This window comes from Leguminivora glycinivorella, chromosome 3 (assembly GCF_023078275.1).
Source record: "Leguminivora glycinivorella isolate SPB_JAAS2020 chromosome 3, LegGlyc_1.1, whole genome shotgun sequence".
Taxonomy (NCBI): domain Eukaryota; kingdom Metazoa; phylum Arthropoda; class Insecta; order Lepidoptera; family Tortricidae; genus Leguminivora; species Leguminivora glycinivorella.
The window spans coordinates 10,170,822-10,191,831 of NC_062973.1; the positions used below are offsets into that span (position 1 = coordinate 10,170,822).

At 37.8% G+C, this 21,010-nt stretch overlaps 1 protein-coding gene across 1 annotated transcript in view; it reads right to left on the bottom strand.

The window, feature by feature from the left end:
* Positions 1-21,010, bottom strand: part of LOC125224751 (glycine receptor subunit alpha-4) — a 107,116-nt gene that overhangs the window by 16,215 nt on the left and 69,891 nt on the right. The window contains exon 2 of the mRNA XM_048128202.1: positions 4,700-4,786. The gene's annotated coding sequence lies outside the window, so the exon portion shown is untranslated. The remainder of the gene's footprint in view (positions 1-4,699; positions 4,787-21,010) is intronic.

Here is a 21,010-nt window from a genome sequence, read left to right on the forward strand (position 1 = left end):
GAGGGTTCGGGTTGCCGACGACTCAAAGGACAATAGACGGAATAAGTCAGTTCCGTAAGTCCTCCTGTCATCAGCACACCGCAGCACCGCACCCTCGTTGAGCTCTGGTAGCCTTACTCACTGGCAGGAACACAACACTATGAGTAGGGTCTAGTGTTATTTGGCTGCGGTCTTCTGTAAGGCGGACTACCCCAGTTGGGCTCTGCTCTAGATTCGAGCGAGATGATATCCGCTGTGCTGTGCCCTACCACACAAAGCGGAATATCATTCGCTATGCCCTACCCCCTACAAAAGTGTTTTACTGAAATCGACACGTGTATCGTACGACGTTTTCAGTGCATAAATAGTTATTTTTCTTCACTAGTTTGCAAAGTATTACATTACTTGTAATGTCGAAACTGCAAACTCTTGTGAAACATGGCACGATACGCGTGCGAAGAGGGAGTTTCCTCTTTTTGCACTAGTCAATAATTACATTACAGGTATATGTTTAATTTTGTTTAGCGCAGGCACATTTATTGTTTTTATTAAGATTTATATTACTGATATTAGGTACAACTGCATAATTTTCAAACAGGATCGGTCATGCGAGGCGCGAGTCGTTCATGAGCAACTTACATGTCGCAAGGTCATGAATAATAATTATACATGTTTTTTGCCACTGGCCCGGAATTGAATACATGACCTAGTTTCAAAAGTTGTTATGCTTATGACGTCAATAAAGGCTTTGGGCACGAAGCTTTGATGCGGTGGTAACGTAGACATGAAAATGTTCGCTTTCAAATTTAAATTGCGGGCGCACTAATTTAAATAAACTTATCTGATATTCGGGTGTCGGAATATTTCTTTACATTACACGCCTAGCGTATTAAAAAAAACCGGCCAAGAGCGTGTCGGGCCACGCTCAGTGTAGGGTTCCGTAGTTTTCCGTATTTTTCTCAAAAACTACTGAACCTATCAAGTTCAAAACAATTTTCCTAGAAAGTCTTTACATCAAAGTTCTACTTTAGTGATTTTTTCATATTTTTTAAACATGTGGTTCAAAAGTTAGAGGGGGGGACGCACTTTTTTTTCCTCTAGGAGCGTTTATTTCCGAAAATATTAATATTATCAAAAAACGATCTTAGTAAACTCTTATTCATTTTTAAATACCTATCCAACAATATATCACACGTTGGGGTTGGAATGAAAAAAAAAATATCAGCCCCCACTTTACATGTAGGAGGGGTACCCTAATAAAACAATTTTTTTTATTTTTTATTTTTGCACTTTGTTGGCGTGATTGATATACTCGTACATATTGGTACCAAATTTCAGCTTTCTAGTGCTAACGGTTACTGAGATTATCCGCGGACGGACGGACGGACGGACGGACAGACAGACATGGCGAAACTATAAGGGTTCCTAGTTGACTACGGAACCCTAAAAAGAATAACAAAGTAAAACATTGGATTTATATACGAACGCGTCTATTATTAAGTTCTGAAATATTTAACTTGGACTTGGCGAAGCGACTAACTGATACTACGGGGGACAAAAAAGCTGGCAGCTTCCTTGCTCAACGTATAAGTATTGCAATTCAGCAGCATAAGTATTGCAGAGGAAGTGCTGCCAGCATATTGGGCAGGCATAGTGCCTCAGGGGCCCTCTTTAGACTTAGATTTTTAGTTTTCTTTTTAATTGCCTAGTTTATGATATTTATTGTGTGGAATTTTTATTTAATATATATATTTTTTTAACTTTTAGACTTCAAAAGTTAAATCAATAATTACTTAATAGTTATTTGTTATACAAGAGGGCAAAGTTGTATTTTAACGCCGAGTGTGGAATTAAAAAACGAGCAAGAGAAAGGATTCTATAGTTGGACAACTATAGAATCCTGAACTTGCGAGTTTTTTAACACACGAGAAGTAAAATACATTTGCACCCGAGTGTAACACAAAACTTTTCCCCTTACTATAGCGAGGAAACTACAATGCAAAAAATGCATTTAACACTGCTTCCAGTAGTTCCACAGTAGGCCTAGCACATGATGGCCGCGGGAGTATGTCGCCGCGAGATAGACTACCCGTCCTTATGTCATTAATACAGTTAGAAGAAGACGTGGCATCTATCTCGCGGCGACATACTCCCGCGGCCATCATGTGCTAGGCCTACAGGTGGTAAATCATCTTTATTACTAGATTCATCTACTTTTATCGATTTTAAAGAAGTTAATTTGACTTTATTCAAGGTCAAATTACTTTACCCACTAGTGGATAAAATGCGTTTTTACCCGCTGGTATTAAAGGACAAAACACGTGTTTCCGAGCTAGTAAGGTGAAAAATAACTAACTACCAACTTAAAAGACCATCAAAAGTAGTATCAAATCAATAAATACCTAGTTATAGTTACAATGTAAAGAAGGTAAGGTAAGATATAAATTCCTTCAAAATACCATAATCGTAATAATTTGAATGAAATTTCAGTTTTAATTAACACAAGTTGAAATGTGTACAATTGAAAGCCTTACGTAACGCGAAATCGAAAGGCAAACAAGGAAAGACCCTCGAGACGTCGCCAGACCGAAACTCCTTATCGATTTCGATTGGCTTAGCAGAGTACTAGCCAACGTTCCAATCGCTTACACTTCGTAAAGCCTCCGCCACACATAGAGCGTTTTGATAGGGTAGCGTTAGCGGAGGCATTCCGCTCGCAATCCGCGCTCGTTAGTTCCCGCCGGCGTCCGCTGGGCGCAACGCCAGAGTTCGTCAGGCGCACCGCTATCATTGCTCCGCTAACGCTCCGCCTACGCTCTCAAAACGCGCATGTGTGGCCGAGCTTTAAGACGATACAGTAGGGGTCAATTCTCCATACAAACGCTCTCGACTATTTCCTCCCTGGTTTTTGAAGATAGAGCAATGATTTTTTCAGCACAAATTATCATTATTTTTATCTGTGTCGGACCGTTTTGATTTTTTTGATATTCTGCTTTTTAAGATTCTGAGAGCCAATCAAAAATTTCCAAAAACGGCCTTTTTCATTGTGGCGCAAAAAAGGTGTGATACTCAAGATTGGTAACAATTAACCAAAAAAGCTAAATGGTCCGACATAGATTATTTCATTGTTATTCAGATTCTCGAATTTCGTTCCGATTGATTAAGTTTTGAAGGAGGAAAGAGTCGAGAGCGGAACCTCGATTTTAAAGATTTTTTTGAAATATCTTTTGACTGAGTTGTTCTTAATGTACAATTGTTTTTCGATAAATCAAATTTTCGCTACCGTATCCTCTCAAGTGTCGGTACAGTTAGCTCTTATTAACGCTCTACTGCAGTGGCGCGACAGAGCCAGACTGCATTTCGATCGCCTAGTGTCAACGATTGCCACTTCGGCTAGACTGGCAGTTCGTACTCGCGAACTATACTTGCATTTACTCGAAAATTTTATTGATATTGAATTTCCAAGTTTTGCGAGCGATATTGGCGGGGACGGGATCCGAGCAACAACTTTGCTGAACATCAATGAAATTTATGAATGCAAAATTGCAAACTACAACTTTCATTGGATATGTTCGCGCGTTCGTGATCATACTATTGTCATGACACTTTGCCAGTTGCTATGATAATATATGCAGATAAGTTTAAAATTGAAAAGGATTATCGAGGTCGACTGCCAAACAATTTTGAAACGAAGAAGACGATAAAACTTTGCGACAAAGAACTTGGTTAAGAAGCACATTGAAGGAGTGGGTAAATCAAAACAATATTATAAAACCAATTCGGTTTCAATTTCATTGCACTCGTTTCGATTTCCACTTGTTGTTTCTAGCCGTAAAAGGATAGCTGATGAAGGGGCAGAAGTTTCAACAGTAGATAAAACACACGTTCACTTTACCGTCGCTTTTAAATTGAGGACACGTTATTTTAGCAGTACGGGATCGAGGCAAAGTGAGAGACGATTCGTTCATCAACGCTAGCCAAAATAACGTTGCAGCTAAAACGATTAAGCGTGACTTTTTCAAAAACGAACTATATCTATGTGAGTGCAGTAAGCAGCGGATGTTTGGCCAACGATTTACTTAATAATTGTTATTTCATTTGTTTATTTAAGGAAACCATTTTTTTATCATCATCATTTTGTGGTATTCGCGCCTATTATCTATGACTTAAGTAGAAGTACTTCAAATAGAAAATAATACAAACCTCCACTAGTTACATAGATAGGTTCGTTAGACGGAAAAACAACTAGAACGTCAGTTCAGTCAGCTATCTAGGTCAACCAATTGTTAATTGCCTGCTGACTTTTAAATGAAACAGAAGACAAATAGATAAAAACTTCTGGACATATGTCTGAGGGACAACCGCAAACAACTTTCGTAACTATAGCTGACAAATAAGACAACTTTGCCTTGGTGGTAGTTTTTACTAGTTTTTCTAACAGGGCTTGGGTCAAGTTGATATTTTTTTAATAAATAAAAAATGCATTTTATGTTTGATAAACTGAAGTTTTTTTTACTACCGCATTTTTGTGACGTAATTTGTCAATTTGATTGCAACTGTTCTCATTCACCGTGCACCGGTCGGCAGAGCTACGATCGTATAGAACTACGTCGTAGCCGATAACAAAGATTACCCGCTAGCGAAAATGCTTCGTAGACCCAAACTGACGACATGATTTCTGAATGAGATGAGATACTATAAAATGGTAAAAATATAATACCTTTCTGCTGACTGCAGAGTGGTGTCGGCATGGGGAGTGATCAACGCGTCCGCGCAGGCGCCCACCGCCGCACCATCACGATGCTATCTGGAACAATTTAACCACAATTTGTAACTATATAAAAATAGGCACATGTTTAGATTTGTACACATCAAGATTAAACATCTCGATACTCATACCTACGCGATAATGTGTTACTCCACATGCATTTTGCAATAAAATGTCAACTTTAATCGTCAAATTTTTGAGTTGACATCTTATTGCAAAATACATATGGGATGACACATTTTTGCGTACCTATCGGGTCATACTAACAGTTACGTAATATCTGCTAAAAAAATAATCCCTTACTTTTTTCTAGTTTGATGTTGAGCTAAAGTTAGCTACGATAAATATTTGCTACCGTTTTTTGTAGACGTGCTACGGTGGTGTAGCGTAGGCGTAGCAACCATGATACTACAAAATGCAAGATATATGCAAGCTGCAACAGTCTAAATAAAATGTGATGAAACAATTTTAGCTAAGTAATCACTTTAGTCCTTTCCGGCCATATTCATAATAAATAAAGACCTTATTTATAACCTGCTATTCCAATTAGAATAAGTTTTCAATATTAGAAAAGTAAAATGTAAATCCAGATCCAGAACCATTTGTAAGTACTAAGATTCTTAGTTCAGCAAAATATTCCTAAGTATAAAGGAATTTGAATACAGCTACATAGAATGGCCTTATTTTACGAGTACCAGGGTAAAATAGGTCCAACGGTACCACAGAGTGATGGCGCCGATTGCGACCTTCAGGTCTTGTTTCACGACGTAGCTAAATATGTCAGCAATCCTTTATGTTGTACTGTAACAGATACGATATTGATAGTTCTGTGTCTAGATGTTAGAAATAGGACGTTTCATTTCGTGTGATGTTTTAATGTATACTTGGTTTTGACCGCGGCTTCGCTCGCTTTACCTCCACTTAAAAATTACGTCAATTCGTCACTCAACTTTGCAGTGAAAGATGGACAAACAAACACACACTTCCCATTTATAATATTCGTATGGATTCATCATTATTTCAACGTGGCGTTTAATTCTTCCTTTGAATACTGAGCCTGTTTCGGATGATACCAACCTATGCCTTCGGAATTTCTAAATCGTATACGTCTACTCGTCTTGAGTAATTGTATGCTCCAATACTCTCCAAATACGAATACAGATAAGCAGTCCATTGATAAAAAAGCTTTGCTGAGTCATCTGCCAAGTGTTACGTGATAAATGGCATAGAGACATTGTCTGTGTCAAGAGTGCGAAGTCATAGATACCTCGTCAGGTGCAAAGAAACATTCGTAATAAAATGAACGCGTAGGTATCAAGTAGATTTATACGAAACTATTTCAAACAGGCTCATTCTGTCTGTTTGAGACCACATACGAGTATGTAAAGTCACTTTTGAAACGATGGGTCAAATATATAGTGTGTTACCAACAAGTGGACTTTTTTTAAAGGAACGTAATCTTACATAGTTATTTAACTTAAACATGCCCTTAATTTAATTAATAATTAAACATTTTGACTTTATAATCTTTCTAACAAAAAAATATTTGCCAGCAATGTACAGCACACACACTTGTCAAGTGAGGGCAATGACAGCTCATAAGTATGAGCGATGTGAGTAATGCCAATTAAGAAGTGCACGTATTACATTGAATGTTGGGATTTCGGAATATTAATTTTGCATATTTTTAAATTAAAGGAAAAATGGAAAAATTCACACCTCCGGCAGGACTCGAACCTGCGACCTTTAGCCTTGCCGGGGCCATATGGCCATATGCCGGAGGTGTGAATTTTTCCATTTTTCCTTTAATTTAAAAATATGTAATATCGCTCGCAGACGTTTCTGCATGATGAAAAACAAATTAATTTTTCAGTTAATTTAAATAACTAAGATTTGCTGATGTGCGCAAATGATTTCTAATTGACTGCATTATTATTGGCTTTAATAAATGCCCAGGTGGTGGTAAGGTTAGGCGATTAAGTTCCATTTTATCACAGAATGTTCCCAAAAAATATATTGAAATATTACACAGACCAAATATAAACAACCGAAAATTATTCGAATATGAAATTTAGGTCGCGCACAGTTATGTTTCAATTTAGGGTTAATTCGCGTAGCTGGTACAAATGTGGACGCATGGTTTACATGGTTATATTTCAGCATTACACCCCCTTTTTCATCAGCTCTCTCCCGGGCTTAATTAAGTCAACAACGGCTTCCCATTTCTGCAATTCTTCGCGGACGTGTTTTTGTTTTGCTCCACATTGCCTTTTACTGCGCACTTAACAATGCCCACGGGCGTGACACTTTATTGTTTTTAACAGTTTTGTGACTTATTAATGACTGGCCAATTTTAGAATTTGACTTTTACTTAACAGTCTTTGTGATCACAATCGCACGCACGTATTCCATTACGTTCGCTATGTTTCAAGTTTAGAAAAAACCTAATAAAAGTCTAACAAAATTTTGTTGTAGGTATGCATTGAGTTGCAGCGTTCTTTCCTAGGACGACCTACCATATATGAGACAGGTGGTGGTTTTGAAATGTGTTTAGTGTACCCCATTATAAATAAATAAATATTATAGGACATTCTTACACATATTGACTTAGTCCCACGGTAAGCTCAAGATGGCTTGTGTTGCAGGTACTCACAACGATATATATAATATACAAATACTTATATACATAGAAAACAACCATGACTCGGGAACAAATATCTGTGCTCATCACACAAATAAATGCCCTTACCGGGATTCGAACCCGGGAACGCGGCGTAGCAGGCAGGGTCACTGCGCGCTAGGCCAGACCGGTCGTTAAAAATCAAATCGATAACATATACGTAGTTCTTGAGTTATTTATTAAATGTGACAGACAGACATACAGACAGGCTCGCACTTGGTTATTTTTGCACCTTTTTGGTACGGAACCTTAATAAAATGACGGATGGGTTTAGAATGTATTAATTTGTTTTTTACGAACACCATTTGCACGGTCCCTATAACCTATAACATAATAGTACATTACATCAGAGGCCGGGAAAATGAGTATTTCCGGCCAAGTAGGTATATACGGCCGAGCGAGCGTGCGAGCGAGGCCGGATAGGGATACGAGGCCGGAAATTCGTTTTCACGCCGAGGCATGTATAGTGCTTTTCTCAAACATACAATGAAATAAAAAAATATGCTCTAAAGGACAATATTTTATAAAAAAAAGTTACTTTGCAGGCCTAGGCCTAAAAAATAATATGAAATCCCTTTACAGTCCTCTCGAGTTGTTGCGCCCAAAAAGCGATACTTCCCAGCCCATTTTAAGGAACGTAAAGACAATATTTCATTGCATGTTTGAGAAAACCCAATTTACATCCCGTGAGTGGTTTGCTCGTTGACTTGCTCGACAGAAATTCGACCTTATTGCATATATACTTTAGTATCAGGAACCATTAGGCTAAAATGCCACATATATTGTGTACAGGCTTATATTCATATTGTACTTAAATTTATTAGAAATTTTGCGATTTACTTTCACTGATTTATGTTACCACATTTTATAACTTAACTAGGTATGTAAAATAAATGAGGCCAATAAAGAAGGCAATGTCGCCTGTCCACAGTAAGATTATGCTAATAGAGGATACGCCGAGCCTTCGAGATCAGTTTCGACAAGAAAAACATTGTCTCTGTTTTTCTTGGACCCTGTAATTCTCATTGCTATCTCAGTGCATATTAACAGGTGAACCAGTTAAGTTGACTTGTACACCCCTGTTTTTGTTGAATTCCTCGATCGAAACTTTAAGGGAAGATTCTTTAGTTCAAATACAATCAATTTCTCTAAGAAACTAAGCCTCTTAACTCTTACGGTTATCGAATTATTAAAAAAAAATTAATTACTGAACACGTGTGTGGCATCCCTTACCACTTACTAATGTTATTTGTTTTGACATGTGCCGTCAAACACTTGACAATGACTTTAATGTTATGATTAAGGTCCTCTCACACGAATTATCCATTTATTATGTATGGATACAAGAAAAAAATACAGGATGGTTCCTGATGATGAACCTAACTGCGTGTCGAATTTAACGCAAAACAAAAAAAAAAAAAAACACGGTGTATTGACCGGGACAAAGACACTGATTACTTTTTTATTTTTTGTCTAATTTCGACGCAGTTTCATGCATCATGGTTACAGGGGGGTTACCATGACGTACTAAAGACGTTCAGTTTAGGTTGAGAGAAAGGGACACAGCTATAGAAGTTACATAGCTCCGTCCCTCTCTCTCAACTTAAACTGAACGGCTTTAGCACGTCATGGTAACCCCCCAGGTCACTGAAGATAACGTGTGGATGTCATAGTTATGTAGATGACGTATAGACAACCTTAATTTGTGAGCCGACGGCGACGCGTTCGCTATTAAGATCTATATCACGGTCAATATCTCTAGTCTAGGGAAACTAACTGTGACTCAATCAAAACTCTTTACCAGTAACATACGATGATACATGACGACCGGTCTGGCTCAGTCGTTAGTGACCCTGCCTTCTGAGCCGCGGTCCAGGGTTCGAATCCCGGTAAGGGCATTTATATGTGTGATGAGCACAGATATTTGTTCCTGAGTCATGGATGTTTTCTAAGTATGTATATAAGTATGTATTTATCTATTTAAGTATATATTTATATATCGTCGCGTAGCACCCATAATACAAGCTATGCTTAGTTTGGGGCTAAGTTGATCTGTGTAAGGTGTCCCCAATATAAAAAAAAACATAGTCACTCAGAGGTTACAAATTGTAAGGAAAAACCTTATTCTATTTCTATTTCCTCTACAAGTAACCGATGGTGCAAGCTGTGAGAATGCAGATCTCGACTGTAACGAGATAACTTATCACGACAAGAAAAACTTCCCTACCTTTTAGATATTCCACTTTTCTATTTACGACTAAAGCCGCGGAGATGCTAATTAGGTTAAACAAAGACTTTGTAGTGTATTATTAAAGGACACGAAAGGACAAGTCTAGAAGTTGATAGTTTTTCATTGCACATTTATTTATGTTGAACCCGTCTAAGCCTCATTCATAAACTTCAATAAGTTCATACACATTTGTGATAGCCTTACAAGTTACAATTTAAATTCCGTTATTGTAAATGTATTGAAGAATTATTTTAGTCTGAAATCTCTCTTTAAATTATGTAATGAGTATTAATTGGTAAAAACCACAACATGTTGACCAGGGGGCCGATTGTTGAGTCTCACTGTCACTAAAATACCGGTTGAAAACGGTGAATTGCCTATTATTTTCAGTGACAATTTTCTGAATTCGAACGCCGTGAGACTCAAAAATCGGCCCCCAGGCAGGCAATTATGGTCGCGCGATAAATGATAAAACATCTTGGCCGTTCCTATCGCACTTACTAATAGTGCGATAGGGACGGCCTGGTATTTTATCGTCTATCGCGCGACCATGCTACCCGTGCAGAAATCTAAAATGGTTTAAATAATAAGGAAATTCTGGATGATTTTAACGTTTTAGTGCCCACTATTCACTATTGGTGTTTAACCTTGCTAAGACTTAGTTTTTCGTAATTATTTCGTCTACAACTGAGGCCTTAGATACACTTGTAAATTTTAGCTAAGTTTTATTTGCATTAGGACGTAGTAGCCATCAGGAGAAATAATTGTTCATAGTACTTCAGTCGGCTCGGTCTGTTCGGAAGTTCCGATTTTGTACTCCTAACTACTCCTAAGGCAGTCATCAGCGTATGCGCTCTTTTTCGAGTCCGTTGCAGTGAGGTCATATGTGTAGGTAGGTACACATCAAATAACAGTAGGAGAACCTTTTAGTAAGTAGCTTTTCTAATCTTAATAAGGTAACGGTATTCATTTCCTTTCATTGTTCACTTCATTCATCTCTTCAATATTCTCTAGTAAAGGTAAAGTATACAAGTGTCTGTTAGGCCTAACTCGATTGGTCACGGGACGGCTAATTTATTAGCCTAAGGATAAAGTTCTACTTTCCATTTTAGATACGGTAGGCTTATATAGTACATTACGATACAAGTGCGTAAAAAAGGAAGTTCGAAACGAGTAGCGATAAATTAAAACACGACCGAAGGGAGTGTTTTAAAACGACACGAGTTAAGAATTTCCTTTTCGCACGTGTATCGTACGACGTTTTTCAGTACAGATGAACTTCCGAAGTTTCGACCTGGCATATAATGAACAACTTCTCGCACTAGTGCGTAAAAGAAACAACATCTGTACCTACTGAAAAAATTGTTTCGTGAATATCACATTTCGGAAATTAATTATATTAACGGTGGTAGAAATTTCAAGTGCTGTTGATATAATATTCATAAATCTGTTATAATCACATTAGCTGGAATTACTCGTATTATTTGATGTCGTTATTAATGTTAATTCTGGGATCGGGGGAAATATTCTTTGATGAAATATATAGTGTACATTGACAAATATTGGCAGTTAACCTTCGTTGTGACAGCTGTCAATAAAAGTAGCTACCTAATATGAAACATATTATTGAAGAATTACAACAATCTTGATAACATCGCTCATAAATATGGCTAAAAATAAGTCGACGATTGTTAACTAAAAACAAGAATTCAATTGCAATGGGGAAATACTTTATAGTTATAATAACCCGAAGAATTAGGTAATAAAAGAAATGACAAAACGAAAAAGTTCTTGTTATTTCCGCATAAAAATTACGCAAAACCGTCAGTTCCGTTTATTTATATAACTCAAAGATTTTTTAAAAACCAGATAAACATGTTGGGACATGCTGATTGCATTAGTGTTCGGACTGCCGGCCTAGCCGAAGTGACAATCGTTGGCGACCAAAACGCAGTCTTGCCTTGTCGCACCACTACAGAAGAGCCATAGGGAGAGCAGGGTGGCTAGCCGAATGGCACAAACGCTCACGAAACGCTCACGAAACGAAGCGCTAGTAGATATCTATCTCTATCGCGCTTGCGTATTGGCGCGACAGAGCCAGCGGTGTATCGCTTTCGTTTGGCGTCGGAGAAATGCCATTCGGCTAGGCACCCTGGCTACGATACGCTTACGAAGCTTAAACGATTGTTACGTTGGCTAGGTACTCTATAGCCATTGGAAATAAAACAATACTGCTAACTAACCGAACGACAAGAGTGCAGAGAGCATACAGATTACGAATTTGCGTAATCGTTTTCCATGCATATGTACGTGGTACAAATACACAGACATTTGTATGCTAATGAATAAATATACATGCAACAAAAGTTTAACAAAACCCGTGAGAGGTATATATTCTAAAGCGTGCATGCAATTATGTTATCTATTTTAAATAAACACATAGTACCTACTCGTACTTGTACAAATATCGCAATAAAACAAAGCTCAAGCGAGGCCAATGTGAACTCATAAATTAATTAGTACGAATGAAATACAAAACCTAATAATACCATCATTTAGATAACAAAATGAACAGCAAGATGCAGCCGGACTATCAATAAATTCCATTAATAAAGATGATACCCATCTTTGCAGCAAGCTGTACGTTCAGATTTTTCCTCAACGCAGGAACTCTATAGCCAAAACGTTCCGTGGCGAACGATGCGAAACTGGCTCTGTCACGCCAACACGGAAGTGCGATAGAGAGAGATAACTACGATACGATAGGGAACGTCAACGATTGCACTCTTGGTAAGACGCACTTGACAATAGTTCAATTATGCCATTCCGCATGTGCTACGTGCTACGAGCATGCATGCGAAGTCCTTTACGTAGCGAGGTGCTGTGTGGTAATGCCTTAACATTATACAACGCAGAGGCACAGATTAATAATAAGTTACTAACGTATTCAGAGGTACGGTCGTAGTAGGTACTACGTCGTAGCCGATAACAGAAATTTCCCGGTACTTATGTAGCGAATGCTCGAGAGAGACAAAACTAGAATGTGTCATACATGTCAGTTTACACCTAAACCTGCCTCAGGATTGAATAGGATATTCTCTTCAGAGGTGAAAAGTGCATGAACATAATTTTAGTATTTTGTGACTTTAGCGCGAACTTACAAGCAAACAGACTCACGGATAGACGCGGTGGGGACTCTGTTTTATATAGGGTAACATTAAATAGTAATAGTGACGATGATAGTGATAATGATTGAAATGTTAACAAAAAAACTGTCTCTGATTATAACATTAATGTCGAATTGAATAACTGAATGCAAACCCTTTAGAAGTTAATGGGTAAACTTTCGTGTACAAGAGGAAAAGCAATTGAGGCTATTGTGACGGCTTACGGCTAATGCAATTATTTAACGTGACGTAGCGAAGCCTCGTAACTCGTAGGCCTACTCCCGCCGTATAGTAATAGGTAAGTACAAGTTGTTTGTATTACAAGAATGGTATAAGCATGGAATGGAATAAAATAGTCTGTTCTTTTGAATATAAAACACATAAAATCGGGTACTATTAATAATATTTTTTTGGATAATGTTTGCGTAAATAGTTAGATAAATTTAATATATTACATTGATGTTCGCAACCACGCATAAAAGTACCTCTGTCTGAAAAATTCCATCTTTCACAGTGTTATCTAATAACCTAACCACAAAATTACATAGTGGACCGACTTTCATGAAACATGGCTAAGAACACTTCCGACTAATTCAGCTTTCAAACAAAAAAAAACTAAATCTAAATCGGTTCATCCGTTCGGGAGCTACGATGCCACAGACAGACACACACATACAGACACGTCAAACTTATAACACCCCGTCGTTTTTGCGTCGGCAGGTTAAAAAAAAACCCCATCTAACACTGGATTGTAGCCTCTAGGATGTTTGTAAGTGCAGTAGTGGACCCAGAGATTATAACATAGTGGTAGTACACGTTATATTCGTACCTATATATTTATAATAATTCGAATTTTCAATTTATATTCGCGGTGAGCCTAGAATACCTAGGCCATTTTTTTCAAAGTTGTCCACCCCACTTTTTTTTGGATTTTGAATTTTTTATTTGGTTTCCACTCAGAATCGCGAGCTCTTTCAATTTTAATCTCGCGATTCTGAGTATAAATCGCGTAAAAATACCCATATTACAAAAAAGTGGGATGGACAACTTTAAAAAAAATGGCCCACCTTCTAATCACAAAATAAATAAAATAAATAAATAAATATTATAGGACATTCTTACACAGATTGACTGTTGCCCACGGTAAGCTCAAGAAGGCTTGTGTTGTGGGTACTCAGACAACGATATATATAATATATAAATACTTATATACATAGAAAACATCCATGACTCAGGAACAAATATCTGTGCTCATCACACAAATAAAATGCCCCTACCGGGATTCGAACCCGGGACCGCGGCGCAGCAGGCAGGGTCACTACCGACTGCGCCAGACCGGTCGTCAACAAAATAAACAAAATAAGATCGCAAAATAATATTTATTAATCTTGGCGTTCAGCTCCGATGACTAAGGTACCGTTAATACTTTTCGACTTTCGCCAAAAACATTATGAATATTATTATTCCGCCAATTTTTTTGTTTTCGATTGCGTTGTGGGTGTACGATACCCATCTTGGATAGACCCCCTACAGAGAAGCACAAACGGACATCTGAAAGCATTTTTGCCAAAGCTGAACGGTCAATTAATTCTACGCCGGCTAGCTTGAACTTAGGGTTGGCACTTCACAAATGTAACGGAGAAAATCTGTTAGGGTTGTAATTAAAGGATTACACCAGTTTCCGGCATTTGCATCGGTGTCCGGGGCTTAAGCCCGCTTCCGACCGTGCCGTAAGGAACAACGTAATACCTACGTTTTAGTGTAGGTACCTACAGTTGTGTTGGAGGTTACACAATTTACTCATACCTACGGACGGAGTAAGAACATTTACATTTTGAAACTGCATGTGGCATAAACCACACACGGAGTTAGAAGCGCTACGTGATAGCCCCTTAGTTTCATTAGGAACTGGCAGTCAACGTTTCCACCGACGATTTATTTTTTTATGCGTGCTCAGCCTGTCGGTACTTAAAGTAGTTAAGTACCTGTAAATATCTATGTAAGGTACCTAGTAAGTAATAAGTACGTCGGACTAATTCGAATTTTAAAATATATTTAATATTTTTTAGTGTCAAATGTGACGTTTTTGTTAGAAGAAAAGTAACTTTCATCAATATCGTATTCAGATCTTATATTTAATATTTATTAATGTTCAAATCGTGCAGCCTATATGTAATTTTAATGCGTATCGAATTAGAAATGATACCAAATGATTTACATTTTCAATCGACATACTGCTGTTATTGTAGTTTCACCATTAAAACTGGCAGTTAGAAAATAAATCAGTTATAAATACTTTTGCGATACTTTGTCCTATTAATAATTCGTCACATACGTGTCAAACTCAACGCGTCTGTAAAATGGATCACACAGTATTACGTCAATTTAGAGGTGTTCATTGAGTCGTTTACTCATGTGATCGAGCATTCGAATCGAGCACCGATATGCACGGATTCTCATTACTCATGTGAGTGAGACCTATTTCAAGTAGCGGGTGTGTGTCAACCTTTACCTAGCTCTGTGAACCCCTTTATCCCGCCCTGACATATACTCGTATCCTTGCGTCCCAGTTGGTTACACTTGAGGGCTTCCTTTTGTTTGTTTTTGAATAGTTACAATTTATGAGTATCGTGTGGGATCGTCTCATTCATTTTTTTTGTCAAGTTCATTAATTCACCTTATTCTGCTTTCGTCACAAATTCTTCATTCGTCACTAGTCTTTGTCGTCTTTTATAATATTAATTGTTTATCATTTTCTTATTTGAGTTCATTGGTTTTCAATTCCATTCATGATTCGCAAAAAATATGAGCGCCTAAACTGATTAGGTACCTACCTACGAATATGATGCGGATTCGTTTCTGGTATGACAATAGTAATATAAATAAATATCCTGGTGTCACGACAAATTTTACCCTATTATTAAACAAGTAGGTAGGTAGAGAGCTTACGAGTATTAAGCTCATGCAAAAGAGGGTGTAGTGTAGGTACTTTGCCCTCGAAGAAAAGTAATTGTTCTCAAAGTAATATAGCGTGTAAAGAATGGGCGAAGGCCTTGCTACGCGCTACCCGTGGTGAGCTCGTGAAGTCATTATATGTGTATACGAGAGAGAAATAAGCCTGAAATCGGGAACAACTATTCCAGTTCAAATATAATAACAATAGCAATATACCGCGGTTTTCTATAAGTAGTTGGTTTCGTAACAACCTAAGTTTTTATATTGCTATAATTGACAGACGTAAGTGCACCACCACTGTGTTTATCTAATCTCCTCATATTTTACAGTAAAAAAGAATTGACATGAATTCATGAATTGACGATATAAATTCACTTGGGAGTTACAATCTTTGACGAAAATTCCTTTTAAGTAAGCAAATTCAATTGATATTTGATCGGACATCTGGAGAGCGTTGTTAGGAATGCAATTCGTATTCGGGTTGAATTCGATTTTAAAGACGCGAAGTGGAGCTCTGACCCTTTAACGTCTTTATAGATTTTTTAACATTGTAATTTTATTCTGTCCTAATGCAATAAGATTTTTTTTATAAAAGTAACTGTCGTTAAAAAATTAACTAACTTAGTTTTTCAAGAATATGAGGTAGCTCTTTTGGATTATTTTTCATTAAGAGAAGAAAATTCTGCAAAATCAGGGAAAATTACCTTTAAGCTGCCGACCACAAAAACCTCTTCATTTGATTCTGAACTGTAACATGAAACGACGCAATCACATTTTTTTGAACGAGGTAATTACGCCACTGCTCTTCAAGTATGCAGATTAAGGCAAAGTTAACAAAGGGAATTACATTTTCCGGATTATATACACAGTCGTTAAATATTTAGGGGACCCTGTTTATTATGATAATATTAATTCCCGGAAGATTCAAAATTCGTAATGGCGATAACGACTTTCGACGATGTTGCACTTCATACTGTTGGAAAAATCAACATGCTTTGTATACCAAAGAAAATGTTAGGTAGCCACATAAACGCACTTAGAAGATAATTTAAATGTTTGAATAAAAAGTCAGATGAATGTTCTGGTGCGTTGGAAATTCATTCTTGTTTCGATCATACTACTATTAACATCCTAAATTGTATCAGTGTCTTCCGTTCTCCGTTCATGTAATAAACCATCTTCATAATCAAGTCATCGTTTCCTTTTATCAGGTTATGGGCCCAGCACGCTTCCACTGCGCCAAGCCAGACTCTTTATTAAATAAAATTTGGACTTCACAAAAGCTTAAAGTGTGTCAATGCCATATCACACAAAGAATTATGTAGGTACGTACCTACCTAGAGTGTTACGCAGTAAGTAAGTAAACTTACACAGAATTGTCTATCATTAACCCTTCGAAAAGTTAAATCTTTTGGAAAATTAATCTAAGATTTGTCTCTTCCAGGTTACACAGCCAAATATTTTTCATAAAAACTATTACCTCCACCATTTAATGAAATCACAAATGCCATAGGATCCTTTTCATCTAAACTACTGAAAAGATTTCAAACATTGGTTTTAAGCTAAAACCTGAGTGCGAAAGTGCCTCCATAACTTTTGAGTTATCATTCTACAAGCGTATCGAAATACCCGCCCGCCATCGATACAGGGTACCTATTTAGCCAACGTCACAATCGCTTACGCTTAACTATCGCTCCTCAGGGCACGCAGCTAAATACAATCTTTATCGCATTGGTGCAACTTCCGTATTGGTGTGACAGATCCAGACTACGTTTCGATCGGCGTCTAGAGGTGGTTTTCCACCGGCAGGGCGTGAATGGGCGAGCGGGGAGGGAGTTGAAATTTGTATGGCCAATTTTCAATCCTCGCCCAGCGCATCTTCGGTGGAAATAGTAAAGATTGACTAGGATGTGCGGGACTTTAATTCAGATATTTGTTAGTGTAAAATGAACTGTAATTTCTTCCGATTTAAAGTAAAAATTAACTCGTTTTCCACCGGCAGGGCGAGACGAAAAGTGGCTTAGCGTGGAGAGGAGAGGATTAACGTGGATGTGCGGGACGGGAATTGAGATATTTGTTAGTGTAAAAATTTACCGTATTGCTTCCTATTTAGAGTATAAATTAACTCGAAGGTGGTATTCTACCGGCAGGGCGCGACGAGACATGGCGAGGCGCGGATTGACGAGGATGTGCGAGACTTGAGTTGAGATATTTGTTAGTGTAAAAATTTACCGTATTGCTTTCGACATAGAGTATCTCTTGAGTATCTTATGAAACCTACAAGCTACGGCAGGCACGCGCAAGCTCGCGATTGACATTAATGTCCATCGCGAGCTCGCGAAGGCCCTCGATGGCTATTAATGGCAATTTTTAGTGGAAAAGGGTCCGGGCGATTTCAATTCCCTCCCCGCTCTGTCCATTTACGCCCTGCCGGTGGAAAACCACCTTAAAGTCAACGATTGTCTCTTCGGCTAGGTCGGTTGTAGCACAGAATATATAATAGGTAGTACAAGTTGTAGTGGCGCGACAGGGCCAGACTGCGTTTAGATCGCCACGTAGCGTCAACGATTGTCTCTTCGGCTAGGTCGGTTGTAGCACAGAATATATAATAGGTAGTACAAGTTGTAGTGGCGCGACAGGGCCAGACTGCGTTTAGATCGCCACGTAGCGTCAACGATTGTCTCTTCGGCTAGGTCGGTTGTAGCACAGAATATATAATAGGTAGTACAAGTTGTAGTGGCGCGACAGGGCCAGACTGCGTTTAGATCGCCACGTAGCGTCAACGATTGTCTCTTCGGCTAGGTCGGTTGTAGCACAGAATATATAATAGGTAGTACAAGTTGTAGTGGCGCGACAGGGCCAGACTGCGTTTAGATCGCCACGTAGCGTCAACGATTGTCTCTTCGGCTAGGTCGGTTGTAGCACAGAATATATAATAGGTAGTACAAGTTGTAGTGGCGCGACAGGGCCAGACTGCGTTTAGATCGCCACGTAGCGTCAACGATTGTCTCTTCGGCTAGGTCGGTTGTAGCACAGAATATATAATAGGTAGTACAAGTTGTAGTGGCGCGACAGAGCCAGACTGCGTTTAGATCGCCACGTAGCGTCAACTATTGTCACTTCGGCTAGGCCGGCAGTTACTTCAGAAATGTTTTAGAGCGCGGCGGATTAAATATAAATGAAGAATAACGGACGGGTCGGCTGATCTATGAAAGGTTAATGCGGTACTTTGGGTGCGAATACTGCTCGGGCATATAATTTAAATGTAAAATACATGGAAACTTGAAACGCAAACTACCGTTTCCGGTTGGTAATAAAGACATCAATCTCTTTATAAGGTAACTTATAAATGAGGTTATTAGGTTATTCACAATTTCTACGAGACTGAAATATTTTAAAACATGTCATAATTAGGTAAAAGTGTAACGCACGTGTAAAAGTGTGGGATAGGCACTAAAGTGTAACGAGTGTTATTTTCTCTTTTATTTATTTATATGCAGCACAAGTCAGAACTGCAGTTTTTGATGGACTGACGATAGGAGAAATTGAATTGAGACCCAACATTTCTTTCACGTTGCCAAATAACTGAAATAACGTATCTATTTCTAACGTGTCGTGCTTTGATATCCGACAGAAAGAATTTTTAACGGCACAAATGTCCGAACCCGGCACACAATTTCGAGCTTTTTCGTTTCTAGTTTCAATTCTGGTGACCTTTGGGAGTTAATCCTATAGGAGATTGCCTTTCCGTATGCAGGTCTGAAGGTATGCATAGGTAAAGGTAAATTGAGTTCAACCCCATGAAAAATGAAAAAGTGAAAAACCCTTGTACTAGATGTAATTATCACAGTCAAGTTACGGTGGTTTAAGCGCCATAAACGCTATATTAAGGTTTACCCTTGAATCGCCGACAGACTTCGAATATTATTTCAAAGACAACGTTTCAAATAATTTCATTTCATCGACAGTTTATATCGTAGAACAATCGATACAAGTAAAATCAAACCGTAGACTTTTATTTCGTAGATAAGTTATTCCGAGTATACTTTATATCGCGGTATTTCGTTTCGTGTTTTTTATCAATCACGCCAACAAAGTACAAAAATAAAAAATGGAAAAAAATGTTTTATTAGGGTACATTTCATTTTGTTTTACATTAAATACAATTCATTACGCATAACATTATATTTCAATTATGATTTTTTCTAAAATTTTACAATTTGTAAACTGTTTGATTGGTCACGGTTCTAACCTAACCTAAACCTACTTTAAATAAAAATCATTATTGTGTGTGGGGTCTCTGTTCTAACCTAACCTAAACCTACTCTGAAAACTGTTTGTTTTTGTGTGTGGTCACAGTTCTAACCTAACCTAAACCTACTCTGCAATACGTTTGCTTCTGTGTAAATCACAGGTCGAACCTAACCTAAACCTACTCTGTAAACTACATATTTGTTTTTTTGTGTGGTCACAATTCTAACCTAACCTAAACCTAATTTAAAAGCCATTCGTTGTTGTGAAGGTCGCATTCTAACCTAACCTAAACCTACTTGGTAAGCCGTTTGTTTCTGTGTGATCACACTTCTAACCTAAACCTACTCTAATATAGGATTTAAGCCAATGGTCATAGTTTCATTATGGACGTATGTGATGTGCCACGGTGAAATAGACAATTTGAAGTTTCCTAGAATAAAAACATCTATATAAATGTGTAGTACGACAAATGAGAAAGTTTTGTAATAATACGTCGAATAAATGAATTGCGATGTTTTGTAGTTGTGCTATTTGAAGTACTTTGAAATGAATCAGCGATGAAGAAATATTAGTTGAATAGTATTTATAATAACTAAGAAAATTTCAAATAAATAGTAGGTAGTTGAAACAAAATTACTCGAAACAATTTAACTCGAACTAAACTTTCGATGATTTGTTGTCGATCAAATGATATTCGATGAAAAGTTTGTCGGCGAAACAAGGGTACACCGCTATAATAATACAGCACGGTGATTTCTGCAATATAAAAAAAACCTGTATTGAACAAAAAAAAATTCGGGTCCCATAATTCGATGAAAATCTGTTTAGTTTAATGCCGAGTCTCAACCGATGTTCAGAATTACGACTGAATCGAGTTATATTGTAGCTGACGCCTACTTAAGGTCGCTTCGGTCAATTATTCGCTATAGCACTTATAATAAATGTATAATTAATTCCACATGGGAAAATTTAGAGAA